The sequence below is a fragment of the Acomys minous genome, assembly GCF_964271855.1.
Source record: "Acomys minous genome assembly, chromosome: 7".
Classification (NCBI taxonomy): Eukaryota; Metazoa; Chordata; class Mammalia; order Rodentia; family Muridae; genus Acomys; species Acomys minous.
Window position 1 is genome coordinate 121,697,286 of NC_140488.1, and position 19,001 is coordinate 121,716,286.

At 37.9% G+C, this 19,001-nt stretch overlaps 1 protein-coding gene and 1 pseudogene across 2 annotated transcripts in view; both read right to left on the reverse strand.

Annotated features, from left to right (window-relative positions):
- PTCHD1 (patched domain containing 1) overlaps positions 1-19,001 on the reverse strand; it is a 59,116-nt gene that overhangs the window by 39,606 nt on the left and 509 nt on the right. The gene's annotated exons all lie outside the window — the stretch shown is intronic.
- On the reverse strand, positions 915-18,925 carry LOC311602053 (ribosome production factor 1-like; annotated as a pseudogene). Its single transcript has 2 exons — positions 18,768-18,925; positions 915-1,921 (listed from the first exon to the last, which is right to left on the reverse strand). The product of its transcript is annotated as a ribosome production factor 1-like (transcript).

The following is a 19,001-nucleotide window of genomic DNA, read 5'->3' on the forward strand; positions in this document are numbered from 1 at the left end:
GTTCTTTTTATGGTTCTGGTGGCACAAAATTGCAGTAACAACTAGTAGAAAAACTAAGGCAGGAGGATCCGAAATTCAAGGGCAGCTTGGGCCAAAAAGCAATTTCAAGGTCATTCTAGGACAATTTAATAAGACCGTCTCTCAAAATAAAACCAGAAGAGCATAGTAGAGACACATTTTGGGTTGAAGGTTTTATGTGTGGGTTAGTGTCCCCTTCCATCTGCAGGGAGTCCCACTGACTACAGGAGGTGCCAACTATATACTCCTTAGCATGCATTGCTTGGAATCTCAGCTAGGGTCACCGTAGACTCCCAGGAACCTCCCTTCTTGCAGAGATACCCTCCCCCAAGATTTCTGTTCTCTCTCCTGGTCCTTCTCTTCACTTGCCTGCCCTCCTTTCTCTGCCCACCCAATCCCCACTCCTGTTATCCTGCCTCCCTCATCTCACACGTAGTTTCTTCCCTCTATTTACTTTGGATGTCTATTGTATTTCCTGTTCTGAGTGAGATTCAAGCATCTTCCCTTGGGCTTTCCCTGGCTTATTGTCTTCTGAGAGGCTTGGCCAGGCAGCTGATGGAGACAGATGCAGAGACCCAAGGCCAAGCAATGGGCCGAGTTTGGAGAGTGTTGTGGATGACTGGGAGGAAGGACAGAGGGGCACACCTTACTATTGTTTTTGTGCTCAAATTCTATGAAAGAGATTGCTCCTGCATTACTATTTAGTCTCTTCTCAGTCCATTGTCATTTGGTTGCCAACCTCATAAATACTAGAATATTCCCTTTTTAGCACTTGAAAAGATTTACTTCATCTCCTGTTTCTTTCTATCTTGAAAAAATTCAAACCATCAAACAACCTCCAACTTGCTGCTACTAAATACATAATGGTAGCTATATTTGCATCCATAATGCTCACTTCTGAAAATCAGGCTTGTCCAGCAAAATTCAATACTACTCCCCTAGTACTTTATAAATGGAATTTTCTTCAATTTGTATCCATTCCCTGTGGCTTATGGACCCACTCATATTCTCCATATTTAGAATCAAAGGTTTACTTCTGAAGAGATCATAATCTTAAGGTAAAACGTGGTCCAAGTTTCTGAATTCCCACTTTCTTTTCACTTTTGAATATGTATCTATGAAACCAGAAGAAGATGTAATCCTGATGATTGTGGAACATGGCAACCTGCCTACCAATAAGCTGAGGATTATGAGGAGAGAGAGAAAAAAACATTCATACATACATAAAATAAAATGACCTAGCTATGTTGTAAAGTTTTTCAGAATTATCTTGGGTACAGGTTCTGCGGGTCTTTGCCTCATCTCTTAATTTCTTTCTGATGACAAACACTATTCATTTTAAAGTGAACAGTTGGACCATTTGGCAAGTGACTCAAAATAAATCCAGTTGGTGTTTTCCGATCTTCATTAATAACAATTAGGTCTGTGAAATCTCTTGCAATGCACTGTTAGGTAATTTTTTCAGAGCCAGTCCTAGTCTATAATAAGCATGTAAAACTGGTATGACTGTTGAGAGCTGCTCATAGAGTTGTACTGTTCTCCCATGAGGTCCATCTGATGTTGTGATGAGAATCTTAGGAGATGTCTGTCTCTTGAAGTAAGAAGCAAATTCATCTATAGCTTCACCATAAGCCACCTCTTCATCTTTGGGATATCCTGTGGCTTCATCACAGATGCGTTGATTGTCAGTGGTTTTGGGTACAGGCTTTGGTACAGCCTTATCACTAAGAGCCTCTTTCTTTTCTAAGTTTTTTGTTAGCCATCAACTTTTCCTTTTGCTACTGATTGTCGCCCCACTTTGTTCTTAATCTCTGAGATACTGAAGCCCAGAAGGAGGGCAGCGGCTTTCTGGGGCTGCACCTTGCTCTCAGCTCTCTGCTGACCACCACAGTCTCTTGAGGCTCTTCAGTGGAGGCTTTCCTACATCGGTAATCTCCATGTCTTTAGCTATGTTGTTGAATCTGCCCCTCTTTCATTTCTATAATGAATTCCAACTCAACTCAACACTTTTCCTCCTCTTACATGACCAACTAATTTTGTGTTTCCCTCTAAGTAAATCTTCTATCTTTGTTGATTTACAAATTTGGTTTTACTGAAAATACTGTCTCTGTAGTCCCTGGTATTGTTATTGCCCACTAAATTTTTCATGACAAAAAATTTGATTTCCAAATTGATTTCTTGGTTTTAAGCTGAACAACCTACAGTTCACATTAGCACCTGTCTTCCAAAAGGGACCTAAATTTCTATCAATCTGAAGATTTGTAGATAGAGGCTATGACAGTGTTTTACCTGGATCTACCCTGAATCTTTCCCACCAATTGAACTTTTTTGTTGTCATGAGTAACGCAGCCCTATTTCCCTCTTTCTATTCACCCAATCAAGATACTTGTAAACTCAGTTCATCCTTTTCTCTTGATGTACTCCAAGGTCCAGTGATCTGCAAGCCTCACCAATTCTACCTGCCTATTATGGGACTAGTATATTTAGTATCTGTTCTGAAGTTCCTTAGTCCCCAGTGATGTCAGTCGGGTCACACAACAAAACCAAACCAGAGAGTCTCCATACTACACAATTTTTAGAAATGTCCAATTAGGCAGAGTTAAATGGTTTTGTTGTTATTATGGTTGGGTTTTTTTTTTTTTGTTGTTGTTTTGCTTTTTTTTTTTAAGAAAAGAACATTCTAGAGTCTTTAATGTGGCAATGTATATTCATTATGGGGATTCCCCTTGTTGTTTTCCAAAGTTACTGACCAGCAGAGCTTGATTTTAATACAACACCAAAGGAAACTTTCCTAAAGCTCATTTTAGAAAATGTTTGTCTAATCTTATTCTTTCCTTCTATTGCTCCCCTAGTCTAAGCCTCTCAGTTTATAGATTTATAATGGTCCCTTGGGTGGAAGAGTGGATCTCCTTATTTTCAATACCTGGATTATCCAGTTAAACCTGTATCCTCATATAAAAGCTGTGTTTATAAAAGTCTGATGATTATACTCCTCAAGCTGGAGGTATACTGCCCTTTACTTTGCCCAGGTCATTTAGAGCCATATTTTCTACCTGCTTATTCTATCACTGACAAAACAAAGTTGTGGTTACTAACTTTAGTATTATTTATCTACTTCTTTTAAAAATATACCAATTCTTGCCTTATATATTTTGGTGCATTGTTGTTAGGATTTTTTACAATTATTGAAGAGCTGATCCCTTGGTTCTTGATGATTATTTTTCTAGTTCTGAAGTTAATTTTGTTTGAAATTCATATAACTACTTGGGTTTTCTTTAGATTACTATTGGCATGACATATCTTTCTCCATCCCTTTACTTTCACTCTCTGTGAATCTTTATGTTTAAGGTGGCTGTACTGTATGTAGAAAACAAGGAAATGGTTCTTTTTTCATAATTTATTGTTAGTTACTGTCTTCTGCTTGACTGATTATATATACATGTACATATAAATTAATGTATAATTCATATTTATGCTTATTATTGATATAGTTGTATTAATATTTACTATAATATCAATTGTTCTATTACATTTTACTTCTCTTTTTTTTACCTTTTTTGATTTTAACTGAGCATTTCATAATCTCTCTTAGTTATCAACTATACTTCTTTTTAAAAAATTAGTATTCGCTCTAACACTTACAATGTACATGTACACCTAACCTAAGTTCACCTTTAAATACAACTACACTGACTCACATGTCCTGCAGTTAAAACAGAATACTCCTTCCACCTTCATCTATCTTGTGTCACAATTGCCATTCATTTTAGTTCTCTATTTTAATAATTCAAAACCTTGTTGTTACTTAAATAAAAAAGTTTTAAAAGCCATAATAGTAAGAAAAATGAAATATTTTTGTTAATATCATTTATTTGTAATATTTTCTATGGTAAATCTGAATTTCTGAACTACAATATTTTCCTTCAATGTGAATAGCTTTTAACTTCTTGCAGGTCAGTTCTGCAGGCAATGGATTCTCTCAGGTGGTCTCTGAGAAAGTCTATATATCCCTTTCAACTCAAAGCATGATTTTGTTGGATATAGAATTTAAAATAGGAAGGTTTTTATTTTTCCCTTAATACTTTAAATATTTTACTTTGTTCTCATCTTGTTTGTGTCCTTTGCTGACAAGTAGTGCCATTATTCTTGTGTCTCTGTAAATAAGGTATCTCCACCTTGTCTTTGGTTTTCTGTAGCTTGATATGCTTCTCATAAGTGCAGTTTGATGAATACTCTTCTTGGTGTGCTTTGAGCTGGTGGATCAGTGATTTGGTGTATGGCATTAATTTTGGAGGAGTTTTTGGCCATTGGTACTTCATTATGGCTACTGCTTCATTTTGCTCTTTCTACCTGTATTCCAATTATGGGTATAGTTTTTTGATACTGTCCTGAGGTTGAAAATTCTGTTAAGGACATTTGTCTTTTTCATTATTTAACTCTTTCTGTTTCCGTTTGTGATGTTTCTACTGAGCTACAATCAAGTTCACTGAGTATTTGTTATATTTTCTGATGATTTCATGCCATGCTTCAGTTCTGCTGCAGTGTTGCTTTTACCTCTAGCATTTCTTTTTTTTATTCATCCAGAGAGTTACTAACTAGCATTTCTTTTTGATTCATCTAGATAATTCCCATCTCTGATGATATTACCCATTTGTTCTGACAATTCTAACACATATGTCATATTAGTTCAGGTACGATGCTTCCTTTCTTTCCTCAGAGTGAAAATTTTTTCTACTCGATAGTTTTCCATTCTTAGGATCTGAGATGATAGTCTTTCATAGTGAGGCTTTATGTTAACTCAGTTGCCTGGAACTATTTTAATGTTTCATGTTGCTTGGGCCTCCAATGTTTCAAATTCACTGACTATCATTTTTGTCTCTTCGTTGATTTCCTTCTTTCTTACATACATATCCCAAGACAGTTTTTATCTTGTTGATATTTTAATTAAAATATATTGCTATTATCCTGGAGCATTGTTATACACTGGTGAAGTATGAGAAGACAAAATGCTTTATATTATTCCAAGGAAATCTCAGTTTTTGAGTGGACTTGTGCCTGTGAGCATAACAGCCATCTCTTCCATGGTATGAACTACTTTACCAATCACCAACTCATGTTGATTTTCACCATCCTTTTAAGTATGCTAACAGAAAGCTTTGAAGGAGCTGTAGGAACTTATGATAAAGTTTCAGAAATGTGCATTCCCAGTTTTTATCCTGGAGAGGAGCCTTTTGCTAAGGCCAAGAGTAAATGTATGTCTTAATGATCCAATTTTACAGGGAGCAAAGTGGAAAGTCCAGAGTTTCAGGAGTTTGATCCAAGGACCCTTCAACAGTTCATAGCCTTAAAACACAGAACTGTAGGATTCTGAAGCCCTGCCTACTCCAATAGGCCCAAATTGGAGCTTGATAAATTACATCTGCCTTTGATAGTACTAAACTTCAACAGTAATTAAGATTGAACATTTGTTGTCAGGGCCTTCCCTGTGGAAAACTTACTACTGGTAACTGACAAAGACTCACTCCTTTACCACACTCTAGCCAAGCTCCTCAGATTTCTTCCCAGCTAGATCATGGCATTTAGACTTCTTGTCATCTCTGAGTCAAATAATTTGATCAAGAGTCCTGCCTAACCAGAAACCCCTACCCTTCTCTCTATTACACTAGTCATCTGACCAAAAACTTTGTTTCCTGAATCCTCCAAGTAATATCTAATCACTGTGGCCTGTCTCCATTAAGAATCATGTAAGGTTGATGTATCCAAAATCTACACTTAATTTCTGATGTTTCTTAATAATTTTCCATTCACAAATCCCCATTCTGCTCCTTGACTATATATTACTACTTTTTCTTGAATTAATAATTTATTCTGATCTCTCTCTGTCCTACCACAGAATACTATACTTAATATTATACCAATTTCAATGGTTCTGACTGAAGAGTATCTACCTTATCATTCATTTAAACCAACAAATGTCTTAATTTGGTCTGCATACAAAATGATCAATTTCATTATTACACACACACACACATGATATACAAATGCACTTTGATCAGACTCTGTGTAACTAACACTATGTTACTCCCATCTTTTCATGGTCTCCTTTTTTTCCAAATGGTGGTTCTCAGTCTAATTTCATGTAATTCATATATAAGGCACTGTATATTTGTAATTAATGTATAAGATTCTGTTTATCTGTGAAAAACTGCAATTTTATCTTTCCCAGTCTGTTTTATTTCACCTAACATGATTATTTCCAGTTCTATACACTTTTCTGCAACTGACAGAATTTCTTTTGTCTTTATCAGCTTTAATGTTCTTTAACAAGTGCTACTAGTAATTTTTCTTCAACATAACTGCATAGCAAAAACATAACATGTAGGTATTATTATCTGTGCCTGAAGAATTATTTGCTTTGATTGAACTTTCTCTAAAGGCAATTGTCCTGTAATCCAACATAGAAACTCTCTAGGAGAAAGAAAGCTTTGGTAGTTGTAAATGTGATGCTATTAGTAACCTCCCTCTCCCCCTCTCTTTCTCTCTGTATGTATGTGTATGTTTTCTTCATGCTGCTCAGCCCTAGACTCAGCTATAGCACCTGAGAACAGGTAGCTGAGGAATGTCTTAGTTTATGCTGAAAACTTGACACTATTTTTTTAATTAAAAAAATTATTTATTTTTAACTTATTCACTTTATATATCAGTTGTAGCCCCTCCCTCATCTCCTCCAAGTCTCAACTTCCTTCCCTCTTCCCCCTCCCCTAGTCCTCAGAAAGGAGAAACTTCTTACCCTAACATCTGACTCCAGCCTATCAAGTCTCATCTGGACTGCCTGCATCCTCTTCATCTGTGACCTGACAAAACTGTGTGTCCAGGAGAAGTGATCAATGAGGGGGCAACAGAGTCCATGTCAAAGGTGGCTCTTACTCCCCATATTAGGAGACCCACATGGAGACTGTGCTGCCTATGGACTATATCTGAGCAGTGGGTCTAGTTCTTCTCAATGCATGGTCCTTGGTTGGTGCATCAGTCTTCTGCAGGGTTCCCAGGGCCCATATTTGTTGGCTTTGTTGTTCTCCTTGTGATGCCCCTGCCTCCTTTAGGTTCATCAATCTCCCAACTCTTCCATAGGACTCCCTGTGCTCTGCCCCAAAGTTTGGCTGTGAGTCTCAGCATTTGCTTCAATCCCATGTGGGATGGAGTCTTTCAGAGGTAGGCTCCTGTCCTGTTTGTCTCCTCAAGCACTTCTTGTGTCTGTTCTATTTGCCCTTATGAATGAGAATTAAGCACCCTCCATAGGGTCCTCCTTATTATTTAGCTTCTTTAGGTCTATGGATTGTAGTATGGTTAACCTGTATTATATTGCTAATATCTGCTTATAAGTGAGTATATACCATGTGTGTCTTTTTGTATCTGGGTTACCTCACTCAGGATGATAATTTCTAGTTCCATCAACTTGCCTGCAAATTTCAAGATCTCCTTGTTTTTAATAGCTGAGTAGTATTCCATTGTGGGAATGAACCACAGTTTCTTTGTCAGTTCTTCAGCTGAAGGACATCTAGTTGTTTCCAGATTCTGGCCATTATGAATAAAGCTGCTACAAACGTAGTTGATCAAATGTCCTTGTCTTATGGCGGAACATCTTTTGGGTATACGACCAGGAGTGGTACAGCTGGATCTTGAAGTACCATTATTCCAAATTCTATGAGAAAGCACCAGATTGATTTCCAAAGTAGACCTGACTCTATTAATGATATTCTTCTATACTTGGAGACAGGAGCCTAGCATAGCTGTCCTTTAAGAGGCTTCACGCAGCAGTGGAATAAAACAGATGCTGAGACTCACAGCCAAACTATGGGTGATGCATAGGGAATCTTGTGAAAAAATGTGGGGAGATGAGGACAGAAGGACTGGGAGGTGACAGCAGCTCCACAGGAAGACCAACCGAGACAACTAACCAGGGCCCAGAGGGGCCTGTGGAGTCTGAAGCACCAAGGACCATGCACGGACTGGACCTAGGTACTCTACATTGATGTAGCCTCTGGGCAGCTCAGGCTTCATATGGGTCTATTAGTAAGGGTTGCAGGGGCTGTCTCTGACATGGACTCTGTTGCCTGCTTTTCGATCGCTTCCTTATGATGGGACTGTCTTGACAGGCCATAGGGGAACAGAAGGAACTCAATTCTGATGCAACTTGATGAGCTGGGGTGGGTGGGTAGTGGTCTTACTTTTACTGAGGAATAAAGAAGGGAGGGTGTGACTGAGAGGAGAGGAGGGAGGGGGCTACACCCGGGATATAAAGTGAATAAAAAATAAATTTAAATAGAATAGCTTGTTTAAAAAGAAAAATGAAAACTTCAAATATTTAGATTCAGGTAGTACTCTGCATAATAGTTATTATATCATTCAGAATTCACCACTGAACAATAACACTTGTATTGGGCTTGTATTTATTGCCCAGGTTCTAGAGGGCAAGAATACCAGTTTGGAATTAATTATGGTAGCTAACTGCTGGCATGATTTACATCAGTAGTCTCAAAATGTGGTCCTGGTCAAAAAGAGGCCAGTACCTCTTTGGAGAACTAATAGAAATACAGAATCATAGGTTCCACTTGAGGTGTACTAATTCAAAAATTGATGATGGAACCCAGTCTTCATATGGATAGGCCATCTTCTAGGCTGAAGTTGGAGAGCTACTAACTACTTTATCCTAAAGACACTACACCCACACCCATACAAATATAGGCACACACACACACACACACACACACACACACACACACACACACAGGTGCTTCTGGCCCACAAATCCACTATTCTCCTCTAAGTATATTCAACAGATCAGCACCAGCATCCTGGGAAGTTTAAGCAAGTACCAATTCCCAAAGACTTCAGAGGCACATTCAAACTGAGAAGTACCATTAACCTTCACTTAGCAATGGAGATGTTTTTGTTTGAGAACATTAGGCAGAGAAAACCAGATTAGAAGAGGACTCTTCAGTCGTGGATTTGTTTTGAACCTAATTATTGATTTCTTTTAGAACCTTTAAAAACAGATTTTGAAAAGGAGTGGGTGGGGAAGTACACTGACCTAAATGATAAAAACATCCACTAAGCCAAACTTTCCAACATTTCATTTTCAAAAGAATTTTTAATTATCCTTTGCCTGATTCTCCTGATCTAGGGCAATTCTAACAACACTCTTTTCAAGTGCTTGCAGACCTACTTTTGTGGGTAAGATTTCCCAGGGAAATACTGAAGTCATGTAAATTAAGTAAGAGGGAAGAGTTAGGGACTCTCTTGCATCTAAAGTAGGGAGAATCCCTTTTCTTGACAAGCTGCTCAGAATTGTAAAGAGAATCATGAAAACAACAGATCCTGCTGTCTCCCAGATACTGTCATGTCAATGGTATCTCCCTGGGGAGGAAGGTGAGGACTTCTGAGCCCTGACATGAATTGAATTGGAATTCCAACCCCATCTATAAACTCTGCCTTCTTAAGAACTTTGTTCAGCAATAGGATGAAGCCAATCTTCTGTAATAACCCATGCAAGCTCCTCAAAGACCAACAGATTGTCAATCTGAGTATTGAGGATGTAGATGGAGCACCAATTATTGCCTTTTGGATCAAAGAAAAACTATGCAATGAGTATTCACTCAACAGGCAATAATCATGCTCAAAGAGCTGGCAATAGGAAATTGCAGTCATCCTGAAAGCAACCTACAGGAGAATATGGTTACATAATGCCTGCACATATTTATCTCATTGAAGCTTTACCTTAAATGGATGAAAAAGATGCAATTGCTCCCAGTGCAAATGAGAGAAAATTCAGTGGCTTGTCCAAAGTCATAAATCTATAAAGCTGTTACAACCATTGGTATTTGAGCTTGGATTTGTTTATTTTTTTAAAAGCATTCTATTTACAACAACTAAATCTAAACCTTGTACCTCAAAATGTCATCAGCTGACCAACAACATCAGCCATTGTGTCAGAACACTATGGAGATGCAGACGAAGCATGGCATGGTGACTCACACCTGTAATCACAACACTTGTGATACTGAGGTGGAATCATTGCCTAGGGTTTGAAAGAACTTGGGCTAAGGTAAGAGACCTTGTCTTAAAAAATCCCCCAGAAGAAAGAACACAGACAAACAAAATGCAGATTGGCAAGTGTCACTCCAGAAACCACCGAAACAGAATCTATACTTTAAACCTATAGTTTAACAATAGTCTTAAGTGACAGATGTATGCTAGTTAAAAAAGCCTAAGTGCAACCAAGTAAGCTTTACTCAATGTATCATTTACCCATATGTAATACAATCATAAGAACAAAGCCAAAAGCCAACAACTCAAATCTTGAAAAATTAAAGTCTTAAATGTCAGGTTTTTTAAAAGCTTAAGTTGATAGCTATAGAATGCAGAAGGATTTTTTTCTTGAGACATTCAGAAAGAATTGATAAAGATTTGGCAGTAATGATGGCAAGATAGCATCACAGAATAGGCAAAACGTATTTATTTCTAAAGCTGAAAAATTGAAACTCCTACAGATTTTATTAAATTCACAGAAACATGTAGAGTTTTTTGTAATGATATCATTTCTTTCAAGTTCATCTCTGTGAAAAATATTTTCTGTTATCCTGATTTACTCTTAAGAGGAATACTAATAAGTAATACAAATGTAGAGCTCTATAACAGTGATGCTATAGCTAGGAAAATCATTTGTCCACGATATTGAAAAAAATTATTTTATGTTTGCATTTGAATGTGGGAGTGGCCAATATTTTGAGACTTACCCCAAGCAAAAAAGGACACGTGTAGAGTAAATAGTTGACTTTCACCATTCTTGATGAGAACTGCTGAGTGTTCTACCTACTCTACAGGAATAAACTGTTCAATGTAGAAGTTTTTACCTTCCCAAACTGTACACAAACCAGGGAGGTTGGTCAGGTGTTTGCTTTTCTAAGGATTTCTTCTGACCTAAAGTAAACAGCATTCAATCTGGTTGCAGAATGGATGCTGATCAAAAAATTTTGTCAAAGACAAAGAATGAAAAGATACCTAAAGAAATGTGAGTAAAGCACTTTGACCGCAATAAATCAAGAGAGAAGAAGAGTACATTTTTCATCCTCTAAGTCATCAATTGCGAATAATTTTATTATTAAGTACCTGCTTCACATTACACATTTTGCTAGGACTTAGAAGATACTTATCAGGATCCAGCATTTTCCTGTCCTAGAGAAAGTATCACAAAAATACAGAAAATTAAGTAATGCTCTCTACTTAGCATTATGAAATGTGGATGCCAGAGCAAGTCACGCAGATTTAAGGACACGAAGGAGCCATTAATCTGAGAAAGCCCATAAGTAGAAGCCATTAGAATTGGATCTTAAAGGAAAAGGGGCATTTCTAGGGAGAAAAAGAGTAAATGTGTTAAGATGCTGGATATGAGATGGAGGCCTGCAGACTTTTGAGTTCATAATGAGTGGCTGGACATGAACCATTTAGATGTGGATGTTCACCAACTAAGACCATATTGTCTCTTTGTATATGAACCCTGTCTGGGATAATCTATTCAGAATCTGGTGGTTCTTGGAAAACTGAAGATAAATAGATATGCTGTCTCATGACTTTAAGCTTCATGAGGATGAGCTCACAGCCATCTAGCTGAGTGAAAGGATGAGTATTATCTAGAAACTAGCACCTAAGTCTACAAATGCTCAACTCTGGTTAGATCTAAGATCTCAGGACAGATGCTCTTATGGCCCCACTCATATTCTCTCAGCTTATACTTGTCTCCACATGTCCAAATCACTTAGCACAATGAGGTAGTCAGTGAGAATTTGATCTGGGTGCCCATGGTGTATAGTTGTTTGATAACGTCCTCCTCGTTGCCTTCCTGATATTCCCTGTATTTTGTTCTTATTCCACTATTGGCATTTTCAAATTTCACATCCCAAGTTAATTAGCTTTAAACTAACATAATTATCATCCCAAGTGTTCTTAGAGTCCACAGTTTAAACCTAAAGTAGAAAACCAAACAACTGGATTTTTGTTTTGTTTTGAGATAATCATTTTACATAACCCTGGCATTCTTTGAACTCACTATGTAGACCAAGTTGGTCTTGACCTCAGAGATGCACCTGCCTCGGCTGCCCTAGTGTTGGGATTAAAAACATGTACCATCATGCCCAGATGAACAATTCCATCTTTAAAAATACCAGAAACAACCTCTCTGGAGGATTTCTCAGAGAACAGGAATACAAATTAGCTTTTTTAGTTCCTCATTGCCCCCTTTTGTTGAAAAATGAATTGTGAACTCATAGGCACCTCCTATTATGATATATTATTTAGGGCATCCCACATGAAGAAACAACTGCTGTTGACTTCCATTTTTGTTTTGTTTTGTTTTTTTAAAGGTTAGAGATTACTCACCTCCCCTGCTGGTCATGAAATCAGTCTGGCAGGGTACCTCCTTAGTTCTGTGGCCTTCCGGGTATGTGGCAGGAACACAGGCAGTGCTGCAGACAGGCCTGCTTGCTGTGATATACTACCAAGCAGGTGACATCAAAGGTCTGATTTAAGCCTATCTCACATAGCAGTCAGAGCTCATACTGAGCCCCCAAATCAGGTACCAGATGGCACATCCCACCAAGTCAAAGTTTATCAGCTCAGATTTCCCTAGCTTCTGTTCCAAGGGATGCTACAACCTCAAGAAGGAAATATTGTTTCTTTTGATGGTTTTTCTCTTCTTAGTTATCATTAAGGGCTGGCCCGTTAAATGCTTGATAGTCCTATAAAATTTGTGGGTCTGTCAGGAGAACTATTAAAGATTCAGTTTGGGGGTTTATTAAAAAATAATCATCCTTTCTTATGGACTCTACTAAGATCCTAGGAGTCATTAAAAATTAGGTTCCTCTTATAGATTTATATTGAAATGTCAATTTAGGTTCATATAATAACCAACGTTTGTATAAAATGCTTACCTGTATGAGGAAAAAAAATGAATGTTCTTAAAATCTCTTGGTTTCTAGAAAGGGGTTTCATGTACACTGGGCTGGCCTCCAACTAGCTTGTCAGCATGAAGCTGAGAATGACCTTGAATTCCTTAACCTCTCCATCTCAAAAATATTAGAATTACAGACATGTGCATTCACCACTTTGTCTGGTTATGCTTTTCAAATTTAAATAAGAAAAGTAGGGTGATATTGTCTTTCAAATGCAGATTACTCACAAGTCAAACAACTCAGAAAATGGTTGTACTGAGGTTGAGTTTACCTCTCCTGAAATGGGAATCAAGTGTCTTAGATCTCTTAATTTTCCCTAGTATAATTTAACAGGTAGAAAGCAATTTACTGGTGGGACAAATGTAAAAAAAAATGCTGCTCTTTCAGGGCTGTGCTCAGTCTTAAGAGTATATGCCACCTGGATAACTCAGAAAAGGAACTGCACTGTCCTAGGTATCATAGCACCTGTCACCAAAAAGGACACCCAGAGATGCTAAGAGCAGATCCCTGCATCAGAGTTTGTTGAAATGACCTTTACACTGCTTTCCAAACTCAAGGTCTTTGATTCTATGTTCCTTGAATGAAGCTGTTTTTTGTAGTTTTTGCAGAACAGCTGGAATAGGCAGCAAAGTGCTGCCTCCTTTTTCTTGACAGATTAACACTCACAGTGGGGTCTTATACACAGGCAGAAAAATCCTGTTCTAAGTGGGCAAGTGCTATAGATTGAAGCTTCAGGCACACCGATAATGGGCACTTTAGTATCTGCCAAGTCTCAAAGGGTAGTATCAAGTCAGCAGCTTTGTCATTCAAGAAGTTAGACTGCATTCAGTTTCTAGGGTTCCTCTTCTGCAGGTATGATTAGACTATAATGGATAAAGTTATGGGAGAGGGCAGGATAATCACATCTTGGGAAGATTACACTGGAAAATCTGGTGTTTGCCCAGTTGCCCAGGTCTGCAGCATTTCACAGGTCATAATATTTGTCCCTAAAGTTCGGTAATACATTTTGGTGTGAACTACTCTTTTATATTTTTTCCCATTATTTAGTATAGCTGAAAAAAAAAGTCCCAATAAATACAAACACATAAAGAGGAGGATTTCTCTAATGTGACATGATTATCATTTGGAGCTGGATAGTACCTTGTTGGGAGGCCTATTACATGATTCACTGGCAAATTCTCAACAGTGTCTCTGGCCTCTGCTCACTAAAAACAACAACAACAATACTAAAACAACAACAACTATGACTACTACTACTACTGATGATGATGATGGCATCGTTATATTTTGCTGTCCCCTGGATAGGGACACAGTCACTTTCAGTTGAGAAATACTGCTTTATGGGTTATTTTAATAGTACTGACATCCTGAAAAAAAAACCAGTACTGGACATTTAGAATATTATGTTGGAACTGTATGTGTACAGTATCAGTAAAATCAACATATTTTAGGCATATCCAACCCTATACAGTTCCTGGCATATATTTTTGTTATGCTTTGTTTAAAACATTGAAAGTGTAAAAAAATATTTTGCTAAAAAATAGATTATAATTTCTTCTGGTAATTTCCATAACCTGGAATCTTCATCTAGCTATCAGGGTCTTTATTACCTTAAGCTGTCAGTTGTGTTACCCTTCTTGGAATGACTGAATCACATAATTCTGAGTTAAATTCTATTATCTTGTTTGCAATTTAATTTTATCAAATATACTTAAACATGAACAATTTAAATAAAATGGAAACTAGATATTTGAGCCAAGTGAGATTCCCTAGCAAATGAAAAACCATATCCGCAGTGAGAAAATGTCCTTTCTCTGGTATGGAGCTAGTCTGTGGGGTTTTTTTTTTTTGAAGATGTAAACATAGTACACAATACAAAATAAATTCCCATGATCAATTTGAAAGCCAAAACATGTTTTTATATGACTGCAGAGGATACCAAGGAAACATGTTGTTTGCTTGAGAACTGCCAATAAAGTTATAAAAATTAAACATAATTTTAAAGATACATTTCAAGGTAGCTTCTATGGATTTTTCATTATCTATTGCATAAATGCTTTAGTAAGCGAGCAAAGATCTATTCAAGTATTTATTGAGTAGCAAGAATCTGCCAGGGGCTGTAGATGACCTAGGTAGGGTAGAATATACTTGAACCCTACCAGAGAACAAGCACTTCATCAGGAAAACAGCCATGTTCATTCACCCAATAAATTTCAGTTCAAGATTTTTTCTTTGGTTTTTATATATTGATAATTAAAAGTAATGTTTTGCTTTGGGTATTTGGAGTGTGTGTGTGTGTGTGTGTGTATTCATTGATATCAGAGAAAATTGGCCAAGAAAATAACCTTATCCAATTTAAGCAACATTTTAAGAGGGGATGTAAATTAGACTTTGGTCAAATATACTTCATTTGAATAATTTGAAAAGATTCATTCAACATCATTCAAGTTGTCTATTATATGAAAGATGGTTGAAGGGAAAACAATATCACGAAAAAATCACACTAAGATGTGAGTACCAATCTGCGTTCTGGTTCTATGTTTGTGTGATTTCATGGATAAGTCAGTTAACTTCTGACGAGTACCCTGTCTTCTTGTAAGATGAGATAGCAGTACTGTTTTTCAATATATTTAAACATTGGATATGCTTTTACATTGTAAGCGGCGCAAAGATGATGAGAATATCCTGAGGACTGAGCTATATCAGTTCTTCTCTCTAGATGGATGATTCCTGGATAAATCCACTATGTTCTTGGCTATAGCTTGGATTAATTAACAATAGGATTTTCATAAATGTCTTCTTATATAATCATAAAATACATATAGCTTATAACGTCTTACTTTGAAATTTGCTGAGATGAACATCATCGTCTTTCTGTTAACAGTATAAGGAGCTAAATTTAATTTTGTAGTAAAATAAAGACTTTTGAAGATCAGCATTTATTTAAAGGGGTTCAAAATTCTTGAGGCATTCTTAGCATCATTGGACTCCATCCACTTCTGCCTAAAATTATAGCTTTGCCATGCAGCCTTCAGAGGAAATTATTGTTTAGCAAAGTCACCCCACACAGTATGGGGTCAAATTCTTTACTACAGTGTCAGAGTAACATAGTCACATCACTTGCACAAATTTGAGAAAGCACCTTTGAACCAGGATCAATGAGATTTTCAAACAGACTTTCCTCTGTTATTCTCTTGACTATATTTTTAAAAGCCAACTTTTTTTGTCACAACTACCTTCAGTCTATTTTTTATCAGCAAGTAGCTGTCCTAGCATATAAAAAGAACAGTATCTTTCATTGAATAGTGGAGAAAAACATTACACTTGCAATGCCTTATGCAGCCCCACAAGTTGCTTCTTTCAGTTTGGCAATACGCAGAAAACTCAAGCTCTGCTCATGCTCCCTCTCATTTAACTTCAAAGGAGATCCTATAAAATGCACAGGGGCTATTAGGTGTCCTGTAAAATATTAAATGTCTGTGGTGCTGTCCTTGATGCTAATAACAAAGTATTGAAATTATACTATCAGTAACAATAACGGTAATACTTTCATCCCTAATGCCTTTTCGAAAGGACAAGTCATCATGTCTCTAAATGGAAAAAAGTGTGAGGGGGGAGTGCTCACTCCCACACTTCACATTGCCATGACTACTGAAGAACCATTTTCCTATGCCCCTATTCTATACCTACCAAAAATAGGGGGGTGAGTTGAGTGTATAAGGAATAAAATGGATATCCAATTTAAAATCAAAGGCAATTCCCAATGTTTTATAAGTATATGCTGTTATAAGCTGTACGAACTGATTTGACTAGAGATCTATCATGTGGAAATGAGTTTCTGACCACTATTTGGCTTGTCTTTGCTTTTACCCATATACCTAAACCATGAAAAATCATCCCATTTTTTGTAATTGTCTACTGACTTCAAGACTGTCCTTTCACATGTAGGCAAAGCCAGTCTTTTTTCTCTCCAGTCCCAGCTTTCTTATAATATGCCTTTTTTTGTCTTGAACTGCTCAAAATCAAACAGAAAATCTAACTGCAAAAATATCGGATGTGCCTGTTGATGATGTCTCATTAACCTTGACAGTGAGTGTAACCGGTTACTGCCTGTCACAGTGGCATGATGGTTTGTTAGTGAGGGGGAAAACAAATGATAGAAACATCTCAGGGGGAAAAAAATCAAAGGAGAAACATAACTTTGTAGATCATCTACAAAAAAAAGAAAAAAGAAAAAAAAAGAAAAAAAGAAAGAAAAAAGAAAAAGAAAGAAAGCATTTCCAAGTGGCCAGTCTTGCTCCATTATACTTTCCTTAAGCCTGTGGTAGTTCTGTTATATACATTCTTAAGAAAGCATTCCTAACAATATTTATCTACATCACAAGATATGCTCTGAAATATTTGCAGGGGGTGGGAGTGGGGGGACTTCATACTTTTATGTTGAAAAGTAACCTCTGAAAAAAGCAAACATCTCCAGACTAGTGTTGATAAGGTTCTGCAGTAAGTGAGTCTGTGCAATGATTTGTGTGCCATTAAAAATACCACAAGACACTCAATGTGAGAATGTTTTAATTACAGTCTCCAGCCAGATTCCCTCTTTACTAATTGCTGGTGGATAGCATGTCAACAAACAGAGAGGAAAACAACAGAGGAAAACGAGCTTCTCTCTAGGGACAACACATAGTTACCTGGAGAGGAAAAGGCACAGTAAGAGTTCCCTAGATTCACTAGTAGACTTCCTTTAGGAGAAGGGGGAACCTAACCTTCCACTAGACCCAGAGACCCCTCAGGAAACCTGCACTTGCGTTTCTCCTGCATTTCAGCTGGGACTGGTTCCTGTCTGCCCTCCCTAGAGCAGAAGCTGAAATTAAAAAACAAAAACAAAAAACAAACAAAAAACAAACAAAAACCCAAACAAACAAAAACAAAAACCAAACAAACAAAAAACCGTAATCTCCACCTAGATTCAGATGGAGCACTCTCACTTTTCTTTTCTTTTTTTTTCCCTCCCATGCTCTTTGCTCTCACCACTTTTCTATTTCTAGTCGTCACTCCTCAGCTTTTCTTAGGAACTTCTTGAAAGTTATCACTGTTAATCTCACTTTTCACATCAAATTCCCACCTTCTGGCACAAGCGGTTTCTGTTCTGTGTTACTGTGATCTTCTTGGAGCCACATTCTGGCTCCTGATCTCAGGGCTCTGGATCTGCCCCTTACACACGCATTCAAATAAACCCTTATGAAAGTGTATCAACCTGTTCTCTCTTTCCCCCAAAGAAGTTGTATTTAAGTGGATTGAAAGTACTGCGAAAGATGAAATAACTGTGAATTACAAGGACCCTTTCCTATTCTAAAATACAGACATGGCTACCCTGCTCTGGGAGGAGTGGGCTGGTGGCTGCCCTGGTCCTCACCAGGGACTGCACATTTGTGTGTGTGTATGTGTGTGTGTGTGTGTTATTTTCTCACCATGCCAACTCATATTCCTCTGTCTCTTATCTACTACCCACACCAACATTTCCCAAAACACTTTGGGAGCAGGAACTAGAGGAAGGGAGGAAGAAATTGGGGACAGGGAATGGTATCTCTGAACCTCATCTTCTTCCTGCACAGTATTTTGTTCTCAAGTAACGGGACTTTCTTGAATGTATTCTCTTGTTCCAGTTCTTCTTGGCCCAGTTATCCCAAAGCCTCCCTGCCCCCAAGCCCACTGCTACCAAAACAAGCGCACTGACTATAGCACCGTGGCCGCCGCCGCCCCAACTGTTGCAGCAGCTGCCGGGTGAGGGCAGAGGCAGCGAGGGCAGGGCCGGGCTGGGACCCAGACCCGGACATCTCTTGTCTTGGAGCCTGAAAGACTCCTGGCCGCTTCCCAAGGGCGCGCAGTACAAAGGAGCCCATGCTGGAGCCACTGACCGGGATAGGAGAGGTGGCGTTCTCAGCTGGGACCCCGCACAGAGCCACCCCGACTGCTGCA